This window comes from Mus caroli, unplaced genomic scaffold (genome assembly GCF_978045245.1).
Source record: "Mus caroli unplaced genomic scaffold, Mus_caroli_1 scaffold_9, whole genome shotgun sequence".
Lineage (NCBI taxonomy): Eukaryota > Metazoa > Chordata > Mammalia > Rodentia > Muridae > Mus > Mus caroli.
Window position 1 is genome coordinate 5,715,198 of NW_028227264.1, and position 21,631 is coordinate 5,736,828.

The window sequence follows — 21,631 nt, forward strand, 5'->3', positions numbered from 1 at the left end:
CGTTGAAGAATTGAGTTGGAATTTTGATGGGGATTGCATTGAATCTGTAGATTGCTTTTGGCAAGATAGCCATTTTTACAATGTTGATCCTGCCAATCCATGAGCATGGGAGGTTTTTCCATCTTCTGAGATCTTCTTTAATTTCTTTCTTCAGGGACTTGAAGTTCTTGTCATACAGATCTTTCACTTCCTTAGTTAGAGTCACGCCAAGGTATTTTATATTGTTTGTGACTATTGAGAAGGGTGTTGTTTCCCTAATTTCCTTCTCTGCTTGTTTATCCTTTGTGTACAGAAAGGCCATTGACTTGCTTGAGTTAGTTTTATATCCAGCTACTTCACCGAAGCTATTTATCAGGCTTAGGAGTTCTCTGGTGGAATTTTTAGGGTCACTTATGTATACGATCATATCATCTGCAAAAAGCGATATTTTGACTTCATCTTTTCTGATTTGTATCGCCTTGATCTCCTTTTGTTGTCTAATTGCTCTGGCTAGGACTTCAAGTACAATGTTGAATAGGTAGGGAGAGAGTGGGCAGCCTTGTCTAGTCCCTGATTTTAGTGGGATTGCTTCCAGCTTCTCACCATTTACTTTGATGTTGGCTACTGGTTTGCTGTATATTGCTTTTATCATAGTTAGGTATGGGCCTTGAATTCTAGATTTTTCCAAGACTTTTATCATCAATGGGTGTTGGATTTTGTCAAATGCTTTTTCAGCATCTAACGAGATAATCATGTGGTTTTTGTCTTTGAGTTTGTTTATATAATGGATTACATTGATGGATTTTTGTATATTGAACCATCCTTGCATCCCTGGGATGAAACCTACTTGGTCAGGATGGATGATTGTTTTGATGTGTTCTTGGATTCGGTTAGCGAGAACTTTATTGAGGATTTTTGCATCAATATTCATAAGGGAAATTGGTCTGAAGTTCTCTATTTTTGTTGGGTCTTTATGTGATTTAGGTATCAGAGTAATTGTGGCTTCATAGAATGAGTTGGGTAGAGTACCTTCTGATTCTATTTTGTGGAATAGTTTGTGAAGAACTGGGATTAGTTCTTCTTTGAAGGTTTGATAGAACTCTGCACTAAACCCATCTGGTCCTGGGCTTTTCTTGGTTGGGAGACTATTAATGACTGCTTCTATTTCTTTAGGGAATATGGGACTGTTTAGATCATTAACCTGATCTTGATTTAACTTTGGTACCTGGTATCTGTCTAGAAACTTGTCCATTTCATCCAGGATCTCCAGTTTTGTTGAGTATAGCCTTTTGTAGAATGATCTGATGGTGTTTTGGATTTCTTCTGGGTCTGTTGTTATGTCTCCCTTTTCATTTCTGATTTTGTTAATTAGAGTACTTTCCCTATGCCCTCTAGTGAGTCTGGCTAAGGGTTTATCTATCTTGTTGATTTTCTCAAAGAACCAGCTCCTCGATTGGTTGATTCTTTGAATTGTTCTTCTTGTTTCCGCTTGGTTGATTTCACCCCTGAGTTTGATTATTTCTTGCCGTCTACTCCTCTTGGGTGAATTTGCTTCCTTTCGTTCTAGAGCTTTTAGGTGTGTTGTCAAGCTGCTAATGTGTGCTCTCTCTAGTTTCTTTTTGGCGGCACTCAGAACTATGAGTTTTCCTCTTAGAAATGCTTTCAGTGTGTCCCATAAGTTTGGGTATGTTGTGGCTTCATTTTCATTAAACTCCAGAAAGTCCTTAATTTCTTTCTTTATTCCTTCCTTGACCAAGGTATCATTGAGTGTTGTTTAGTTTCCACGTGTGTGTTGGCTTTCTATTATTTATTTTGTTATTGAAGATCAGTCTTAGTCCATGGTGATCTGATAGGGTGCATGGGACAATTTCAATATTTTTGTATATATTGAGGCTTGTTTTGTGACCAATTATGTGGTCAATTTTGGAGAAGGTACCATGAGGTGCTGAGAAGAAGGTATATCCTTTCATTTTAGGATAAAATGTTCTGTAGATATCTGTCAGATTCATTTGTTTCATAACCTCTGTTAGTTTCACTGTGTCCCTGTTTAGTTTCTGTTTCCATGATCTGTCCATTGGTGAAAGTGGTGTGTTGAAGTCTCCCACTATTATTGTGTGAGGTGCAATGTGTGCTTTGAGCTTTACTAAAGTATCTTTAATGAATGAGGCTGCCCTTGTATTTTGCGCATAGATATTCAGAATTGATAGTTCCTCTTGGAGGATTTTACCTTTGATGAGAATGAAGTGCCCTTCCTTGTCTTTTTTGATGACTTTGGGTTGGAAGTCAATCTTATCAGATATTATAATGGCTACTCCAGCTTGTTTCTTCATGCCATTTGCTTGGAAAGTTGTTTTCCAGCCTTTCATTCTGAGGTAGTGTCTATCTTTTTCTCTGAGATGAGTTTCCTGTAAGCCGCAAAATGTTGGGTCCTGTTTCTGTAGCCAGTTTTTTAGTCTATGTCTTTTTATTGGGGAGTTGAGTCCATTGATATTAAGAGATATTAGGGAGAAGTAATTGTTGCTTCCTTTTATTTTTGTTGTTAGAGTTGGTGTTCTGTTTTTGTGGCTGTCTTCTTTTAGGTTTGTTGAGGGATTACCTTCTTGCTTTTTCTAGGACGTGGTTTCCGTCCTTGTATTGGTTTTTTTCTGTTATTATCCTTTGAAGTGCTGGATTCGTGGAAAGATAATGTGTGAATTTGGTTTTATCGTGGAATACTTTGGTTTCTCCATCTATGGTAATTGAGAGTTTGACTGGGTATAGTAGCCTGGGCTGGAAATTGTGTTCTCTTAGTTTCTGTATAACATCTGTCCAGGCCCTTCTGGCTTTCATAGTCTCTGGTGAAAAATCCGGTGTAATTCTGATAGGCTTGCCTTTATATGTTACTTGACCTTTTTCCCTTACTGCTTTTAGTATTCTATCTTTATTCTATCTTTATTTAGTGCATTTGTTGTTCTGATTATTATATGTAGGAAGGAATTTCTTTTCTGGTCCAGTCTATTTGGAGTTCTGTAAGCTTCTTGTATGTTCATGGGCATCTCTTTCTTTAGGTTTGGGAAGTTTTCTTCTATAATTTTGTTGAATATATTTGCTGGTCCTTTGAGTTGAAAATCTTCATTCTCATCTACTCCTATTATCCGTAGGTTTGGTCTTCTTATTTTGTCCTGGATTTCCTGGATATTTTGAGTTAGGATCTTTTTGGATTTTGTATTTTCTTTGATTGTCATGCCAATATTCTCTATAGAGTCTTCTGCACCTGGGATTCTCTCTTCCATCTCTTGTATTCTGTTGCTGCTGCTTATCTATGGTTCCAGATTTCTTTCCTAGTGTTTCTATCTCCAGTGTTGCCTCAATTTGGGTTTTCTTCATTGTTTCTACTTCACTTTTTAGGTCTTGGATGGTTTTATTCAATTCCATCACCTGTTTGGTCTGGTTTTCCTGCAATTCTTTAATGGATTTTTGTGCTTCCTCTTTAATGTCTTCTACCTGTTTAGCAGTGTTCTCATGCAATTCTTTAAGGGATTTTTGTGCTTCCTCTTTAATGTCTTCTACCTGTTTAGCAGTGTTCTCCTGCAATTCTTTAAGGGATTTTTGTACTTCCTCTTTAATGTCTTCTACCTGTTTAGCAGTGTTCTCCTGCAATTCTTTAAGGGATTTTTGTGCTTCCTCTTTAATGTCTTCTACCTGTTTACCAGTGTTCTTTTGTATTTCTTTAAGTGTGTTATTAAAGTCCTTCTTGATGTCCTCTACCATCATCGTGAGATATGCTTTTAGAACCGGGTCTAGCTTTTCGGTGTGTTGGGGTGCCCTGGACTGGGCGAAGTTGGAGTGCTGGGTTCTGATGATGGTGAGTGGTCTTGGTTTCTGTTAGTAAGATTCTTATGTTTACCTTTCGCCATCTGGTAATCTCTGGGATTAGTTGTTATTGTTGTCACTGTTTAAAGATTGGAGCAGACTCTGTGTTCCACTCACCAGAAGTCTGAATATCCTGTGGCGGGTGTTGTGGGTAGCTGGCGGGTGTCAGCAGACCCTGCGCTCTAGCTACCCAGGTGCTCTTCAGATTGGAAGAGGCTTGTGGCCCTACTCAGGCCAGATTTCTGCCTCCCCAACCAAAGCAGTCTCAGGTCCCACGCGATTGGACTGGAGCAGAAGCTGTGTACCACTCACCAGAAGTCTCAAAATCCTGTGGCAGGTGTTGTGGGTAGCTGGCGGGTGTCAGCCGACCCTGCGCTCTAGCTACCCAGGTGCTGGTCAGACCCGAAGAACTCCCCTCATCTCTTGAGTCTGCATCCCAGGAACCCTCTTCTACCTTCTTCTCTACACTGCCAGAGGTGCTTTAGTTTCTCTTGCCAATTATTCACTTCCAAGCCTCTGGTCTCCCTATAGCAGTGTGCTTTCCTTTGGGGGACGTGTGTGTGTGTGTGTGTGTGTGTGTGTGTGTGTGTGTGTGTTCAGACAAAGCCTATTCAATCTTCAAGGCCAACTCTAGTTCTGTCCACTAAAGAATTTAGTATTCCACGCCTTACATATACTCTGCATTACACTTCAATAGATTTTCTACACCCATGTCTGCATTTATCTATAGCATGAATCTTCTGTTGTTACTGGATCCTCACAAGTTCATGACATTCTATGTTTGATTGTTCTTTTGGACAGTCTTGACTTCCTCTCTCATGATCATTGCTCTCAATGTTTTCTGACCTTTCCCTTCCTTCCCAAATCTTTCGTCATATATATCCTAAGTTATAAATATATGTGTGTGTGTGTATAATCCTAACATAAATCATATGTTTTACCAAGAACCAACACAATATATTCTTTTCTTTTACATGAATTAGAAAACATAGAATATACCTTTAAGTTTTGTAAGATAATACACAGTTTTTAATTCTTTTTTTTCATTTTCTTCTTTTTGTTTATTAGATAGTTTCTTTTTTTTTTAAATTTTTAATATTTTTATTACATATTTTCCTCAATTACATTTCCAATGCTATCCCAAAAGTCCCCCATAGCGCCCCCCACTTCCCTACCCACCCATTCCCATTCTTTTGGCCCTGGCATTCCCCTATATTGGGGCATATAAAGTTTGCAAGTCCAATGGGACTCTCTTTCCAGTGATGGCCAACTAGGCCATCTTTTGATACATATGCAGCTACAGACAAGAGCTCCGGGGTACTGGTTAGTACATCATGTTGTTCCAACAATAGGGTTGCAGATCCCTTTAGCTCCTTGGGTACTTTCTCTAGCTTCTCCATTGGGAGCCCTGTGATACATCCAATAGCTGACTGTGAGCATCCACTCCTGTGTTTGCTAGGCCCCTGAATCGTCTCACAAGAGACAGCTATATTTGGGTCCTTTCAGCAAAATCTTGCTAGTGTATGCAATGGTGTCAGCGTTTAGAAGCTGATTATGGGATGGATCCCTGGATACAGCAGTCTCTAAATGGTCCATCCTTTCATCACAGGTACGAACTTTGTCTCTGTAAATCCTTCCCTGGGTGTTTTGACCCAATTCTAAGAAGTGGCACAGTGTCCACACTTTGGTCTTCATTCTTCTTGAGTTTCATGCGTTTAGCAAATTGTATCTTATATCTTGGGTATCCTAAGTTTTGGGCTAATATTCACTTATCAGTGAATACATATTGTGTGAGTTCTTTTGTGATTGTGTTACCTCACTCAAGATGATATCCTCCAGGTCCATCCATTTGCCTAGGAATTTCATAAATTCATTCTTTTTAATAGCTGAGTAGTACTCCATTGTGTAAATGTACCATAATTTCTGTATACATTCCTCTGTTGAGGGGCATCTGGGTTCTTTCCAGCTTCTGGCTATTAAAAATAGGGCTGCTATGAACATAGTGGAGCATGTGTCCTTTTTACCGGTTGGAACATCTTCTGGATATATGCCCAGGAGAGATATACTCCTGGATCCTCCGGTAGTACTATGTCCAATTTTCTGAGGAACCGCCAGACTGATTTCAAGAGTGGTTGTACAAGCTTGCAATCCCACCAACAATGGAGGAGTGTTCCTCTTTGTCCACATCCTCGCCAGCATCTGCTGTCACCTGAATTTTTGATCTTAGCCATTCTGACTGGTATGAGGTGGAATCTCAGGGTTGTTTTGATTTGCATTTCCCTGATGATTAAGGATGTTGAACATTTTTTCAGGTATTTCTCTGCCATTCGGTATTCCTCAGGTGAGAATTCTTTGTTCAGTTCTGAGCCCCATTTTTTAATGGGGTTATTTGACTTTCTGGAGTCCACCTTATTGAGTTCTTCATATATATTGGATATTAGTCCCTTATCTGATTTAGGATAGGTGAAGATCCTTTCCCAATCTGTTGGTGGTTTTTTTGTCTTATTGATGGTGTCTTTTGCCTTGCAGAAGCTTTGCAGTTTCATGAGGTCCCACTTGTCAAATCTCGATCTTACAGCACAAGCCATTGCTGTTCTATTCAAGAATTTTTCCCCTGTGCCCATATCTTCAAGGCTTTTCCCCACTTTCTCCTCTATAAGTTTCAGTGTCTCTGGTTTTATGTGAAGTTCCTTGATCCACTTAGACTTGACCTTAGTACAAGGAGATAGGAATGGATCGATTCGCATTCTTCTACATGTTAACAACCAGTTGTGCCAGCACCATTTGTTGAAAATGCTGTCTTTCTTCCACTGGATGTTTTTAGCTCCCTTGTCGAAGATCAAGTGACCGTAGGTGTGTGGATTCATTTCTGGGTCTTCAATTCTATTCCATTGGTCTATTTGTCTGTCACTATACCAGTACCACGCAGTTTTTATCACAATTGCTCTGTAGTAAAGCTTTAGTTCCGGCATGGTGATTCCACCAGAGGTTCTTTTATCCTTGAGAAGAGTTTTTGCTATCCTGGATTTTTGTTATTCCAGATGAATTTGCAGATTGAACTTTCTAATTCGTTGAAGAATTGAGTTGGAATTTTGATGGGGATTGCATTGAATCTGTAGATTGCTTTTGGCAAGATAGCCATCTTTACAATGTTGATCCTGCCAATCCATGAGCATGGGAGATCTTTCCATCTTCTGAGATCTTCTATAATTTCTTTCTTCAGAGACTTGAAGTTTTTATTATACAGATCTTTCACTTCCTTAGTTAGAGTCACGCCAAGATATTTTATATTATTTGTGACTATTGAGAAGGGTGTTGTTTCCCTAATTTCTTTCTCGGCCTGTTTATTTTTTGTGTAGAGAAAGGCCATTGATTTGTTTGAGTTAATTTTATATCCAGCTACTTCACCGAAGCTGTTTATCAGGTTTAGGAGTTCTCTGGTGGAATTTTTAGGGTCACTTATATATACTATCATATCATCTGCAAAAAGTGATATTTTGACTCCATCTTTTCCAATTTGTATCCCTTTGATCTCCTTTTGTTGTCTAATTGTTCTGGCTAGGACTTCAAGTACAATGTTGAATAGGTATGGAGAAAGTGGACAGCCTTGTCTAGTCCCTGATTTTAGAGGGATTGCTTCAAGCTTCTCACCATTTACTTTGATGTTGGCTACTGGTTTGCTGTAGATTGCTTTTATCATGTTTAGGTATGGGCCTTGAATTCCTGATCTTTCCAAGACTTTTATCATGAATGGGTGTTAGATCTTGTCAAATGCTTTTTCCGCATCTAACGAGATGACCATGTGGTTTTTGTCTTTGAGTTTGTTTATATACTGGATTACGTTGATGGATTTCCGTATATTGAACCATCCCTGCATCCCTGGGATGAAACCTACTTGGTCAGGATGGATGATTGTTTTGATGTGTTCTTGGATTCGGTTAGCAAGAACTTTATTGAGGATTTTTGCATCAATATTCATAAGGGATATTGGTCTGAAGTTTTCTATCTTTGTTGGGTCTTTTTGTGGTTTAGGTATCAGAGTAATTGTGGCTTCATAGAATGAGTTGGGTAGAGTACCTTCTGTTTCTATTTTGTGGAATAGTTTGTGAAGAACTGGGATTAGATCTTCTTTGAAGGTCTGATAGAACTCTGCACTAAACCCATCTGGTCCTGGGCTTTTTTTTTAGTTGGGAGACTATTAATGACTGCTTCTATTTCTTTGGGGGATATAGGGCTGTTTAGATCATTAACCTGATCTTGATTCAACTTTGGTACCTGGTATCTGTCTAGGAACTTCTCCATTTCATCCAGGTTCTCCAGTTTTGTTGAGTATAGCCTTTGGTAGAAGGATCTGATGGTGTTTTGGGTGTCTTCAGGATCTGTTGTTATGTCTCCTTTTTCATTTCTGATTTTGTTAATTAGGATGTTTTCCCTGTGCCCTCTACTGAGTCTGGCTAAGGGTTTATCTATCTTGTTGATTTTCTCAAAGAACCAGCTCCTTGATTGGTTGATTCTTTGAATAGTTCTTCCTGTTTCCACTTGGTTGATTTCGCCCCTGAGTTTGATTATTTCCTGCCGTCTACTCCTCTTGGATGAATTTGCTTTCTTTTGTTCTAGTGCTTTTAGGTGTGTTGTCAAGCTGCTAATGTGTGCTCTCTCTAGTTTCCTTTTGGAGGCACTCAGAGCTATGAGTTTTCCTCTTAGAAATGCTTTCATTGCGTCCCATAAGTTTGGGTATGTTGTGGCTTCATATTCATTGAACTCTAAAAAGTCCTTAATTTCTTTCTTTATTCCTTCCTTGACCAAGGTATCATTGAGAAGAGTGTTGTTCAGTTTCCACGTGAAGGTTGGCTTTCTATTATTTATTTTGTTATTGAAGATCAGCCTTAGTCCATGGTGATCTGATAGGATGCATGGGACAATTTCAATATTTTTGTATCTGTTGAGGCCTGTTTTGTGACCAATTATGTGGTCAATTTTGGAGAAGGTACCATGAGGTGCTGAGAAGAAGGTATATCCTTTTGTTTTAGGATAGAATGTTCTGTAGATATCTGCCAGATCCATTTGATTCATAATTTCTCTTAGTTTCACTGTGTCCCTGTTTAGTTTCTGTTTCCATGATCTGTCCATTGGTGAAAGTGGTGTGTTGAAGTCTCCCACTATTATTGTATGAGGTGCAATGTGTGCTTTGAGATTTACTAAAGTTTCTTTAATGAATGTGGCTGCCTTTGTATTTGGAGCATAGATATTCAGGATTGATAGTTCCTCTTGGAGGATTTTACCTTTGATGAGTATGAAGTGTCCCTCCCTGTCTTTTTTAATGACTTTGGGTTGGAAGTCAATCCTATCAGATATTAGAATGGCTACTCCAGCTTGTTTCTTCATACCATTTGCTTGGAAAGTTGTTTTCCAGCCTTTCATTCTGAGGTAGTGTCTATCTTTTTCTCTGAGATGAGTTTCCTGTAAGCAGCAAAATGTTGGGTCTTGTTTGTGTAGCCAGTTTGTTAGTCTATGTCTTTTTATCGGGGAGTTGAGTCCATTGATATTAAGAGATATTAAGGAAAAGTAATTGTTGTTTCCTTTTATTTTTGTTGTTAGAGTTGGTGTTCTGTTTTTGTGGCTGTCTTCTTTTAGGTTTGTTGAGGGATTACCTTCTTGTTGTTTCTAGGGTGTGGTTCCTGTCCTTGTATTGGTTTTTTTCTGTTATTATCCTTTGAAGGGCTGGATTTGTGGAGAGATAATGTGTGAATTTGGTTTTGTCGTGGAATACTTTGGTTTCTCCATCTATGTTAATTGAGAGTTTGGCTGGGTATAGTAGCCTGGGCTGGAATTTGTGTTCTTTTAGTGTCTGTATAACATCCATCCAGGATCTTCTGGCTTTCATAGTCTTGGTGAAAAATCTGGTGTAATTCTAATAGGCTTGCCTTTATATGTTACTTGGCCTTTTTCTCTTACTTCTTTTAGTATTCTATCTTTATTTAGAGCATTTGTTGTTCTGATTATTATGTGTCGGGAGGTATTTCTTTTCTGGTCCAGTCCATTTGGAGTTCTGTAGGCTTCTTGTATGTTCATGGGCATCTCTTTCTTTAGATTTGGGAAGTTTTCTTCTATAATTTTGTTGAAGATGTTTACTGGTCCTTTGAGTTGAAAATCTTCATTCTCATCCACTCCTATTATCCGTAGGTTTGGTCTTCTCATTGTGTCCTGTATTTCCTGGATGTTTTGAGTTAGGATCTTTTTGCATTTTCCATTTTCCTTGATTGTTGTGCCGATGTTCTCTATGGAATCTTCTGCACCTGAGATTCTCTCTTCCATCTCTTGTATTCTGTTGCTGATGCTGGTATCTATGGTTCCAGATTTCTTTCCTAGGGTTTCTATCTCCAGTGTTGCCTCATTTTGGGTTTTCTTTATTGTGTCTACTTTCCTTTTTAGGTCTAGTATGGTTTTGTTCATTTCCATCATCTGTTTGGATGTGTTTTCCTGTTTTTCTGTAAGGACTTCTACCTGTTTGATTATGTTATCCTGTTTTTCTTTAAGGATTTGTAACTCTTTAGCAGTGTTCTCCTGCAATTCTTTAAGGGATTTTTGTGCTTCCTCTTTACCGTCTTCTACCTGTTTACCAGTGTTCCTTTGTATTTCTTTAAGTGTGTTATTAAAGTCCTTCTTGAAGTCCTCTACCATCATCATGAGATATGCTTTTAGATCCGTGTCTAGCTTTTCCGGTGTGTTGGGGTGCCCTGGACTGGGCGAAGTGGGAGTGCTGGGTTCTGATGATGGTGAGTGGTCTTGGTTTCTGTTAGTAAGATTCTTATGTTTACCTTTCGCCATCTGGTAATCTCTGGGGTTAGTTGTTGTCATTGTCACTGTTTAAAGATTGGAGCAGAAGCTGTGTTCCACTCACCAGAAGTCTCAAAATCCTGTGGCAGGTGTCGTGGGTAGCTGGCTGGTGTCAGCCGACCCTGTGCTCTAGCTACCCCAGTGCTGTTCAGGCTGGAAGAGTCCTGTGGCCCTACTCAGGCCGGTTTTCTGTTTCCCTAATTAATGCAGTCTCAGGTCCCGCGCGCAATTGGATTGGAGCAGAAGCTGTGTTCCACTCACCAGAAGTCTTATGATCCTGTGGCGGGTGTTGTGGGTAGCTGGCGAGTGTCAGCCGACCCTGTGCCCTAGCTACCCCGGTGCTTTTCTGACCGGAAGAGGCTTGTGGCCCTACTCAGGCCGGATTTCTGCCTCCCCAACCAAAGCAGTCTCAGTTCCCGCGTGATTGGACTGGAGCAGAAGCTGTGTTCCACTCACCAGCAGTCTCAAGATCCTGTGGCGGGGGTCGTGGGTAGCTGGTGGGTGTCAGCCGAACCTGCGCTCTAGCTACCCCAGTGCTGGTCCGGCCGGAAGAGCGCAGTTTTTAATTCTTGTGTCTTCTATTCTCTGCTAGTGTGGGTTGTAAAATAATTGCTACTATGATTTGGATTGTCGTCTCCCAAACACCCTCAGCTTAGATGAAAGTCATCTCTTCTCCCCATTTCTTGTACACAGCTGTGTGTAATCCAATCCCAGCTTTCTATGGCCTCAGGAGGTACTGGACTATACAGAGGGCAGAATATTAACAGGGAGCAGGCATCCATCTGTGGAGCTTTCAGGGGATCCTCCCTCTCAGTGAGATGGTACTTTTTCTGGGACTACTGTTGGGGTGTTACCCACTCCTCCTTAAGTAATACCAATAAACCCACTGGGTCTCCAAGCCAGACTTTGGTGGCCTTGTCTTTGTCTGTCATTGGCATCCTATCTGTTCCAAATAGATATTTGTTTATTTAGTTCCAGGGAAAGTCATACAGACCTCCAAAATCAATTCAAAACAACCTTTTTCTCTTTATAAATTGATTTATCTTATGCATTTGTTACAGTTATGGAAAGCAAATTAACCCAAACACAGGCATAAATAATGAAGTTATATTTCCACCATGTCAGTCAGGGTTCTCTATGGAACAAAACTTATAGAATGAATTAATATATATCTATATATTAGTAAGGAATTTATTAGACTGGCTTATAGGCTGTGGTCTCGGTAGCCCAACAATGGCTGCCTTTTGACAGGAAGACCAAAAATCCAGTAGGTGTTCAGTTCACAAGACTGGATGTCCCAGCAGTTCCAGTTTGCTTCTGGAGTCCCAAAGAGGCCCCAGAGAACTGCCAGTTTTTAGTCCATGTTGGAATCCCAAAGAAGAAGTATATTTTAACACCATTGAAGAAGTGGGTTGGGATAGATGAACTTGCCAGTAAGAGTGAGGGCAAGCAGACAGAAAGCCAACTGTTGCCTTCTTCCATGTCCTTTCATGTGGGCTACCACCAGAAGATACCTCCTTAGGCGATCCAATCAAGAAAACTCCCTGGTAGGCATGCTCAGATGCTGGAGTGTTAGCTAATCCCAGATATAGTCAAGTTACAACCAAGACTAGTCACTACACTTACCTCATGGTATGTATACATATATACACACATACAAATTACATACATATATACATACGCATGTGTGTATATAGAGCTCGCATTTTAATGCATCTTATTTTAAGTGAATACATAGTAATTATACACATTTGTGGGGCACAGTGTGATAATTTAATGTAATATGTAACAATCAGACCAGAGCAGTATGTCTATCACCACTGTTATTTATTTTTTTCTTTGCACTGGGAATGTTCTTTTAGGAATTCTGATCTAGTTCATGGTTGTCAACTGTAGTCACCCTACTGGGCTGTAGAACATTATAAGTTACTCGTCTTCTCAGACTGTGCCCCGTACATCCTCTCTCCATCCTCCCGTGACTCACCCCTTCTCAGGCTCCAGTCACCACTGGCTGATTCTGTTTCTTTGAGATCAGTTTTCTAGCTTTACATGGAAGTAAGAACACATGGCGGTTGTCTTCCTGAGCCTGACATTTCACTTAACGTAATGCCATCCACATCAGATCACTGCAAAGAGCAGAATCCTGTTCTTTTGTGTGGCTGAGAGCAAGCTTATAATCATATGCCACATTCTCTCCATCCGTTCCCCTGCCAAGATGTATCTAGGCAGGCTCCATATTTCAGCTCTGTGACTAGTTCTGCAATAAAGAAGACATGCAGGTTTCTAAACTTTTGGATAAATACCATGTGGTAGTTGGTTTTAACTGTCAACTTGACACAATCCAAAATCACCCACAGAGGATATCCTGAGAAATGGTCTAGATGAGGTTGGCCTAGGGGAATGCATACGAGAGATTTTCTTAATTTTACTAAATAAATGGGAAGGCTTCCCTGGTAGTGGACAGGGCTGGGCCCTGAACTGAGCTGGCAGATAGTGCTCGTCCATTAGTGTGTTCACCTATGCTTGTGAGCACAGATGCACTGTGTGGCCAGCTGCCTCAAGCTTCTCCCACTGTAACCACTGACTACTGCGGCTGGAAACCACATTTTTCTTCCCGAAGATGCTTTGATCAGGGCATTTTCTCACCCCAACAGAAAAACAATGTAATAACGGATTTGCTGGGTTGCACCACGCACAGTTCTATTTCCAGTTTCTCAAGGAACCTCTGTGTTATTCTCTATTATCGTTACAGTAATTTCCATTCTCACAGTACAAAGAAGTCCCCTTTCTTCTGCATCCCCACTGGATTTGCCTTTTTGATAATCCCCACTGTTATTTCATTGTGGTTTGACTTTCATGTCCCTGAATCATAATCATTTTTCATATACATGTACAAAGGAAACATATCAAGGACATAATTCAATAACAAAATTAAAAACAACCCAATTAGAAAACACACCAAAGGCTTGGATATATGTGACCGGTCGAAAGTACACAGATGTGACATCACCTTTCCCTGTCATGAAAGTAGAACTGTGAGCCTTCTCTGCCCACCCACTAGGGGGCGCTACTCTGGGGAAAAAAAAAAGAATCAGCTGAAGTAGACCAACTGAAACGCCCTTGTGGGACCATGGTACAGCCTCTGCTGTGACCTAAAAGAGACATGAAGGGGTATATGGGAGGGTTCAGAGGGAGGGAAGATAAGGGGGAAATTATTTGTAAAAAAAACTTTAAAAATACTTTAAAACACTTTTAAAGAAAGAAAGAAAGAAGGAAGGAAGGAAGGAAGGAAGGAAGGAAGGAAAGAAAGAAAGAAAGAAAGAAAGAAAGAAAGAAAGAAAGAAAGAAAGAAAGAAAGAAAGAAAGAAAGAAAGTCAGGCTAGAGAGATGGCTCAGAGGTTAAGAGCACTGACTGCTCTTTCTGAGGTCCTGAGTTCAATTCCCAGCAACCACATGGTGGCTCACAACTATCTGTAATGGGATCTGATGCCCTCTTCTGCTGTGTCTGAAGATAGCTACAGTGTACTCATCATATATATCAAATACTTAAATAAAATCTTTTCTAAAAAAATAAAGTTAACCATGAGCTTCTTATATGAAGCAGGAGTCCACCTTCCTAGAGATTTGTGTTAAGAAAAAAATATACCAAGCCACAGACTTACACAGATGTTCATAGCAGCATTATTTATATTATTAGCCCTAATTGGAAATAATTCAAACAAAGGCCCATCAGTTTGTGGTTTTATACACACACACACACACACACACGCATACACACACACATGCATACACCCATGTACATGCACACACACAAAAACACACGTGCTCACCATGCTAAGTAAAAGATGCCAGATATAAAGCACTGTGTGGCTCTATTTACAAAAGTGTTCAGAAATGGCAGATGTCTGGAGCCAAGGCAGGCAGGGCAAGGAAGAAAGCTGCAGAAACCACAGGTGGGCATGCAGGAACTTCTGAAATGCTCTACTGAAGTGTTTTAACTTTAGTAAAAAGCCACTGAAACATACAGACACCATGTATATGCAATGGATAGATGTTATAACATGTAAATTATTCCTCTAAAAAGCCTACTTAAATGTTAAAAAAATAACGCTGGCTGATACCCACTAACTCGATTTCTTGATCTTCCGAATTGTGATCCAATTGTAAAACTATAGTGAGAATTCTGAAATTTTGGTTTCTTTAAAAATCACAAAAATATTGTAAGGACATGTTTTTTTGTTTTAATCCCAGATATGGGGATCTGTGGCTGCTTCAGACTGTCCATTGCAGCTATGATTTGCCTCGTGCTCTAGCAGAGGCATGGTTTTGCCATCTGCAGATAGTTTCTGTGATTGTGCTATGTGATGTTTGGAATTCTGGAAATTTTTCAGAGGGTACGTAAATGCAAGAGCCCCACCTGGCGGAGTGGGTGGTCGTTGGTTGTTCAAGGGGGTCGGGGCAGGGCATTGGTTGCAATTTGCTAATAGTTGTGCTCAAAGAAGAAAGAAATGAGATTCACAGGTCTCCTTCTCTCCTCTCTCCTTTCTCTCCTATCTAGTGATAGGGGGTGAAACTAGGGAGTGGAGGATAAAGGGTGGGAAAAGAAGAATCCAGGGTGTAGTGAAGACCAGCAACACAGAACTATGTGAACACACTCCCCTTAGCACTGAACTGCTAGGGGAGTCTCTGCCTCCTGCCCTAACTGGACCATAGCACCAATTCTATTCCCCAGGGTTTACCTTGATCTGCAAACCCAGGCTCATCTCCCATCTGTGAAGCTTTGGAGTTTTTTTCTTCCTCACTTCTAATCAGTAGCCCACTTCCCCACTGACTGCTCCTCAGGCCTGCTGACTCCCTCCTGTTCCTTTTCTCTGCCTCAGTTCAAGCCCAGCATCTCTTGTCTTGCTTATGCAAATGACTGTTGCTTTCCCTCCAGTCTTACCGTTCCACAACACCCAAGCCCCTCCAGTTCCTTTATAAACATCCTAAACGTTTCTAGTGCCCTGAGGATGAACTTCCTCCTGCTTAGCAATGCAGAGCGTGTGGCTGATGTTAGATGATCAATACGATCTTTTGGAAGATGGAATGAATGTGTCTCGTATCATTGACTGTTTTTTAAATGCCCATTTTCTCTATTTGTATGTATGCCTGGCTCTCCTACAAATGGAGTCTGTGCTGGCACTTAGATCTGTATGTCCATACCCGTGTGTCTTCCCAGCTCTTAACAAGGAGCAGTGCACACCATAGACATCAGGTATGCATCTGAGGGAATGAGTGGAGGAGGTTATCTCAGAGTTGTGTGGGGTCCCAAACGTTGCTGGCTGTCTTTGTATTCTTGGCTTTGATTTAACCAGCAAAGTAAACAAAGTGCCAGTGCAATATGCAAATTCACCAAATGTATCTCCGTCCCAGAAACCTGGGACTAATCATTCAGGCACTGTTTTGACTTAGGAGAATTGATTAGCTTTGTCCTGCCCCCCACCCCCCCACCCCCCCATTCAGCAGTTTCCTCTTGCTGGGCTCTTCTAGAATCTTCCAGAGAGAGGTGATATGCTTAGCATTTCTATTAAACATAGATATCTGAAGGATGCTACCCATGTGTGTGGCCATAATTTATTTCCCAAGTGTTACTAGAAAGACTCTGTCCCTCTCATATCATCAGGCCTGACAACGTGACAAAGTCACTTGGCAGGAAGCAGAAAAAAGAACTGACCATGTCCTTTCTACCAACTTGAAAATAAAGCCCATGAAAGCACATCTTCTTGGCTCACTGCTAAGATAGAGTCAGGTACACGCATAACTTTGCTGCCTGTGTCTAAAAAGGTCATTTCATTTGATTCTAAAATATCAGCAATGGGATATTTCAAAAAGAGACTTCCTAAAGCTCTCACTGAAAAGGAAATAAATTCTCATTATATTTGAACAAATTAAGTCTGTCTTCTGTTAGAGAAAATAGACTTTTATAAAGAACTTCCCATGTGTCCATTTTAACACCTACATTAGCCTTCTAATCCAGATTTGATTAAAATGCATTTTCCTTCAGAAAGATAAAGAATAAAACAAAATAACAAGGACTCATGCAGAATAAAAATTCTATACTGAACTGATTCCCAAGAAAGAAATATTTAAAAATGTTAACTAGGGCTGTAGAGCTGACTCAGTGGTTAAGAGCACACAGTGCTCTTCCAGAGGACCTGAGTTCAGTTTCCAGTACCCACACCAGGCAACACACAACACCTTATAACTCTGAGGTTTTTATCTGCCATCCAAGGGCACCTGCACACAGGTGCACAGAAACACACATGCAGACATATACATTTAAATAAAATAAAATCATAAAAACTGTTTCACAGTATCTTTAGTGTCCTATTTCAGACCAGCCTAAAGAATTTCCACAGCTCAATTCCCACACACACCTCATCCATGCCAAGTTTTTGTTTTCAATTACATGTCACCATATCATGGAAGACAATTCTCTCTCTTCCTCTCAGCCAGTATCTCCTCATTTTTTACCTTGAGGTTTACATGTCATCCCTCAGAAACTGCCCTTAAAACTTTAACTCCCACTACATACTGCATTGAATGGATGGTGAGGTCTAGCAGGAATTGTGGAGATGAGAACACATCAACCTAGTCGGAATAATTTGCAACGATACCAAAAACATGGTCTGGAAGAGGTCCTTCCTTGCTGTGAGGAGCAGAAGAAGCGTCTTCTTTATGCAGTGGAAGACAACCTTTCATGCTGTGGGAACAGCTCAGTGGTCAGTGCCTGCTGTGGAAGCATGAGAACCTCAGCCTAGAATCTCAGCACCCTGGTGTGACAAGATGCACCTGTAATCTCGGGGCTGGACAGCCAGGTGTGGCAAGGTGCACCTGTAATCTCAGGGATACATCCACTCCAGTGAAGTCTGCTTGACAGGTTTAGAGACCTGAAAGCAGGCCTGAGGCAAAGAGTTTCATGGAAACTTAGCCTCCTGGAACCTTGGAATTCCCATAGTTCGTATACTCAAACCCTGTCCCCACTTTAGTCTCCTGTATGGATCCGTGTGCTCTGTTTCAGTATTATTATAAGTGCCTTTAAGGATTGATTTTGACATATAGCTAAGCCTTCACCAGTGTTCCAATGTCCTAGAAAGTCCTTGAAGCCGACCCTGAGCTTGGAATTCAGTAAGAGTGTTACCTATTCAGTAACATTCAAATTCACTTCTAGTAGAGACAGTGAAACTAATTAGGCATTATAATTTACTTGAATAGAGCTAGAAAAACTCATGGCTAGTCTACATAGTAATTACTTAAAACAATAACTGAGTCACACCCAAACACAGGAATACACAATGGCCTAGGAAATAGGTGGGTTGTAGTATTATTCATGAAAGGGTTAGTGGAACAGAATTCCCCTGGTGCAGATTTTTCACTTAGGCCCAGAGGAATAGCATAATCAGGTATTTACTAAAGGACCCCTGGTGGTGGGTTTAGCAATAGACTAGCATTGCATCAGAGCATTCACCTGGCTCCTGTGTTTAGCTCATCTTAATTAGGGTTATTCCTATTCTCAGTTGTAAACATCGCCTGGCTCCCGACATCTTTTTATGTTCGCAATTTCTTTGTTTGGTGTAAGAACCAGTGTACCTTGGCAAATGTATTCGCCTAGCCTTCTTGTTTTTCATTTGTAATATAAGACTGGTGCTCAGTTTGACAAATTACATCCAGATACAGCGCTCCCTTGTGTTTGTATTTGTCATTTCTCAACAACTCCATGCCCACCTGTCTGGAACCTTGATTCCCCATGGATTGAGAGTGGCCGACTGGGGCCAGTCTGTGGCAACTCAGGGCTGGCCAGCCAGGTGTGGCAACATGAACCTGTAATCTCAGGGCTGGCCAGCCAGTCTAGACAATCTCTGAGTTCCAGGTTCAGTGAGAGACCCTCAAAAAGAAAAATGAATAAGGTAAAGAGCAATAGAGAAAGTCACCTAAAGTCAACTCTGGCTTTTGCACACCACTCATGGGTCTATGTGCCTGCACACACAGGCACACACCATTCATATAAAAAAAAAAATAGAAGAAAGAAAGGTCTCTTTTGCCGCCACCTTTCTCTGTATCAGAGAATATTTTTGTCATTTGATAACACATGAAGTCTCCGTGCGTTATGACTTTTCTGTGATCTCTCACTGTTCACAGCTGGTTCCCTCAAATTTTGTAAGATTTTTTTCCTTTTAAATTTCTTACTGTGTCTAGCATAATTCTGGGCGAATAAATAGATGGGTAGATGTGTTACAAAGACACACTGGTTTAATGTGGACTGTCTCACTGGGCTGAAATTGGGGCTATAAATGTGGCTTTCCCACCTTCTGTGGTTTATTTTTTTAATTAATAATTTGCAGCAACCCTGAAGCTAATTAAGGATTATTCACAACAACTCATTTGGTTTAGCTGGGAAGACTCAGGAACTAAGAATTTAATCAAGGCTACAAGTCCATCAGGCGGACAAGAGAAAGAGCCACTGTCGTCCATGTGTGCTCATTAAGAGTTATTTCTGTTTTCCATGTATATCTGGGCACGCTATCCATACATCTCTCAAAAAGTAGCCTGGCCTTTGATAAAGATATGGGAACAACCAGTAAACACTCAGAAAATGCTCACTAGTCTAGTCACCCGATGCTGTTTTTGCATGTGAACAAGCACTTCCTTTCTTAAACTTCTGCAGTGGGACAAAGAGCGACTAGGCAGGTCTGTCCATAACAGAATTTAAAAAGTGTCGGCACTTTTGTTTGAGCAAATGAAGGGGCTTTTGGTTATGATTTCCGATTGAGTTTAAAAACCTGCCTGCTTCGCACAGTATCGCTGAGTTTTGATCACCATTTAAGTGAGGTTAAAATAAATAGTACAAATCTCCTCTGAGGTTAAGAAAACTCTTGTCAGCCCTCACTAATTAAGGCAAAATAAACAACACTCACAGTTAATCATTGGCACATTAAGTACATTGCAGTGAGAAAATGTGTGTCATTTCAAATGGATACGGAGAGTATATGTATGTGTGTGTGTGTGAGAGAGTGTATGTACATACATGCATGTGTGTATGTGTATATATATATATATATATATATATATATATATATGCTGAAACTTTCAAATTAAGTAAATAAAAATTATTCTTGAAAGTTAAAATTCCAAGTTATTGAATCTTTCCCATAAGTTTCCAGCTTTGTGAAGAATTTATTTGATCATTAAGGCTCTGCTATTTGCCAGATGCTGTAAGGACATTGATTTATTTTTACTCAATTGCTACAGAAAGCTCGGGCTCTTCCCATGCAACACTGTCTTCAGTAGCCAATGATTGGCAGAAAAAGTGCAGGCACATTTTTTTCTTTCTATTTTTGATTTTAGAAAACCCAACATTTGATAAAGCTTAGTAAGTTTTTTATTATCTTATCTGACAGGTATGCTTCATAAAAGCAAAAATTCAGATTCTTACAATTTTGAAAAAATTTTTAAAATCCACTTTATTATACTGAATGGCACTGAAAGATGTATTTAAACGAGCTCTGTGGGCTGGGGAGCTGCTTCAGTTGTTAATGCACAAACATGAAGAGTTAACCCTCACCCCATATCCATGGAGAAGGACAGGCGTGTTGGTGGGTACCTTTAATCTCAGCCCCGGGAGGCAGGGACAGGCAGATACCTGGGATTTGCTGGCCACCTAACCTAACCTCACTCATGGGTGAGCCTCCAGGCCCTGTAACAGAAGCTTTCTCAAAAATTAGGGTCAATGGCTCATGAGAAACAATACCTGAGGCTGCGCTCTTGTCTCCACACATCCTCCTTAAGTATACATATATTCAAATGAAATATTTTGTCCCCAAATGATTTCATAATTATCAATTTTCATTCATTCATTTCAGACCAATTGTCTTTCAGAGCTAGATGTGTGGTAAAAAAAAAAATACCGGATAATTATTTTGAACACAAACATATACCAGTTCCCTACTGTTATGATCCTGAAACTTTTCTCTATAAATATTTTAAAGACTTTGAATTAATGTTTAACAGAAGGGTTTACAAATGTCGCACTGAAATACTCTTCAGAGATATGATCATCTTTTACTAATTAACCAATCTGATGGCTCCCAGCCAAAGCAAACTTTTTAGCAAAATTGTGTTCATCTGTTTATCATGGTGAAGTTATTTAAACACTTGGATTCCAGGAAATGAAGTTTTAAAACATATTTAGTTAAATACATTTTAACATTACCCAAATGGCTTCATTTAACTTGCTTTATAAAATTACTTGCAGTTTTTTGTCACGAAGCAGACTTTCAGACAAATCCTTACCAATCTCTCATGAATAACTTATGGATCATCGCAAGTTTTAAAAATCTATCAGAATAATTAATATACAGAGACTTCCCTTGGGAGATAACATAGCCAAGGCCAAAGCTAACAATGACATCCGGATACCTGGGTTTGAGCAGAAACTTCTAGTTACAGCTGAAACTCTGCTGTGACAGAGAGATAGCCTCAAATTACAAAGGGTCTGATACTAAATCTGTGTGACTCCTTCATGAACAGAGACTCAAAATTTTGTTGTGCTTGCTTCAGCAACACACATACTAAAATTGGAATGATACAGAGAAGATTAGCACGATCCCTGTGCAAAATGACACAAAGATTTGTGATGTTACATATTAAAAGAAAAAACGTGTTTTTGTTGCTTTTCTTTTAAGTGAGAATACATGGAATTGTGATGGGATTAATAATAATAATAATAACACCGCAATAATAATAATAATAATAATAATAATAATAATAATAATAAAACCAACTGTAGCATTGAACAGCTGGCTGGGTGATGCTTTTCTCCCCACACTTGGTTGGGAGTGGGGATTTCTGCTTTACCTTGAAGAGAAATTGGAGCTATTTTCTAACTAAGCCATTGTCCCTTCATTCTCCTAATCCCAGTGTCCCT

At 40.0% G+C, this 21,631-nt stretch overlaps 1 non-coding gene across 1 annotated transcript; it reads left to right on the forward strand.

Moving 5' to 3' along the window:
- Positions 1-21,251: 21,251 nt before the first annotated feature.
- LOC115032176 (U6 spliceosomal RNA) lies at positions 21,252-21,355 on the forward strand. The gene has a single exon (XR_003837838.1). It is a non-coding gene; the product is annotated as a U6 spliceosomal RNA (small nuclear RNA).
- The last annotated feature ends 276 nt before the right edge of the window (positions 21,356-21,631 follow it).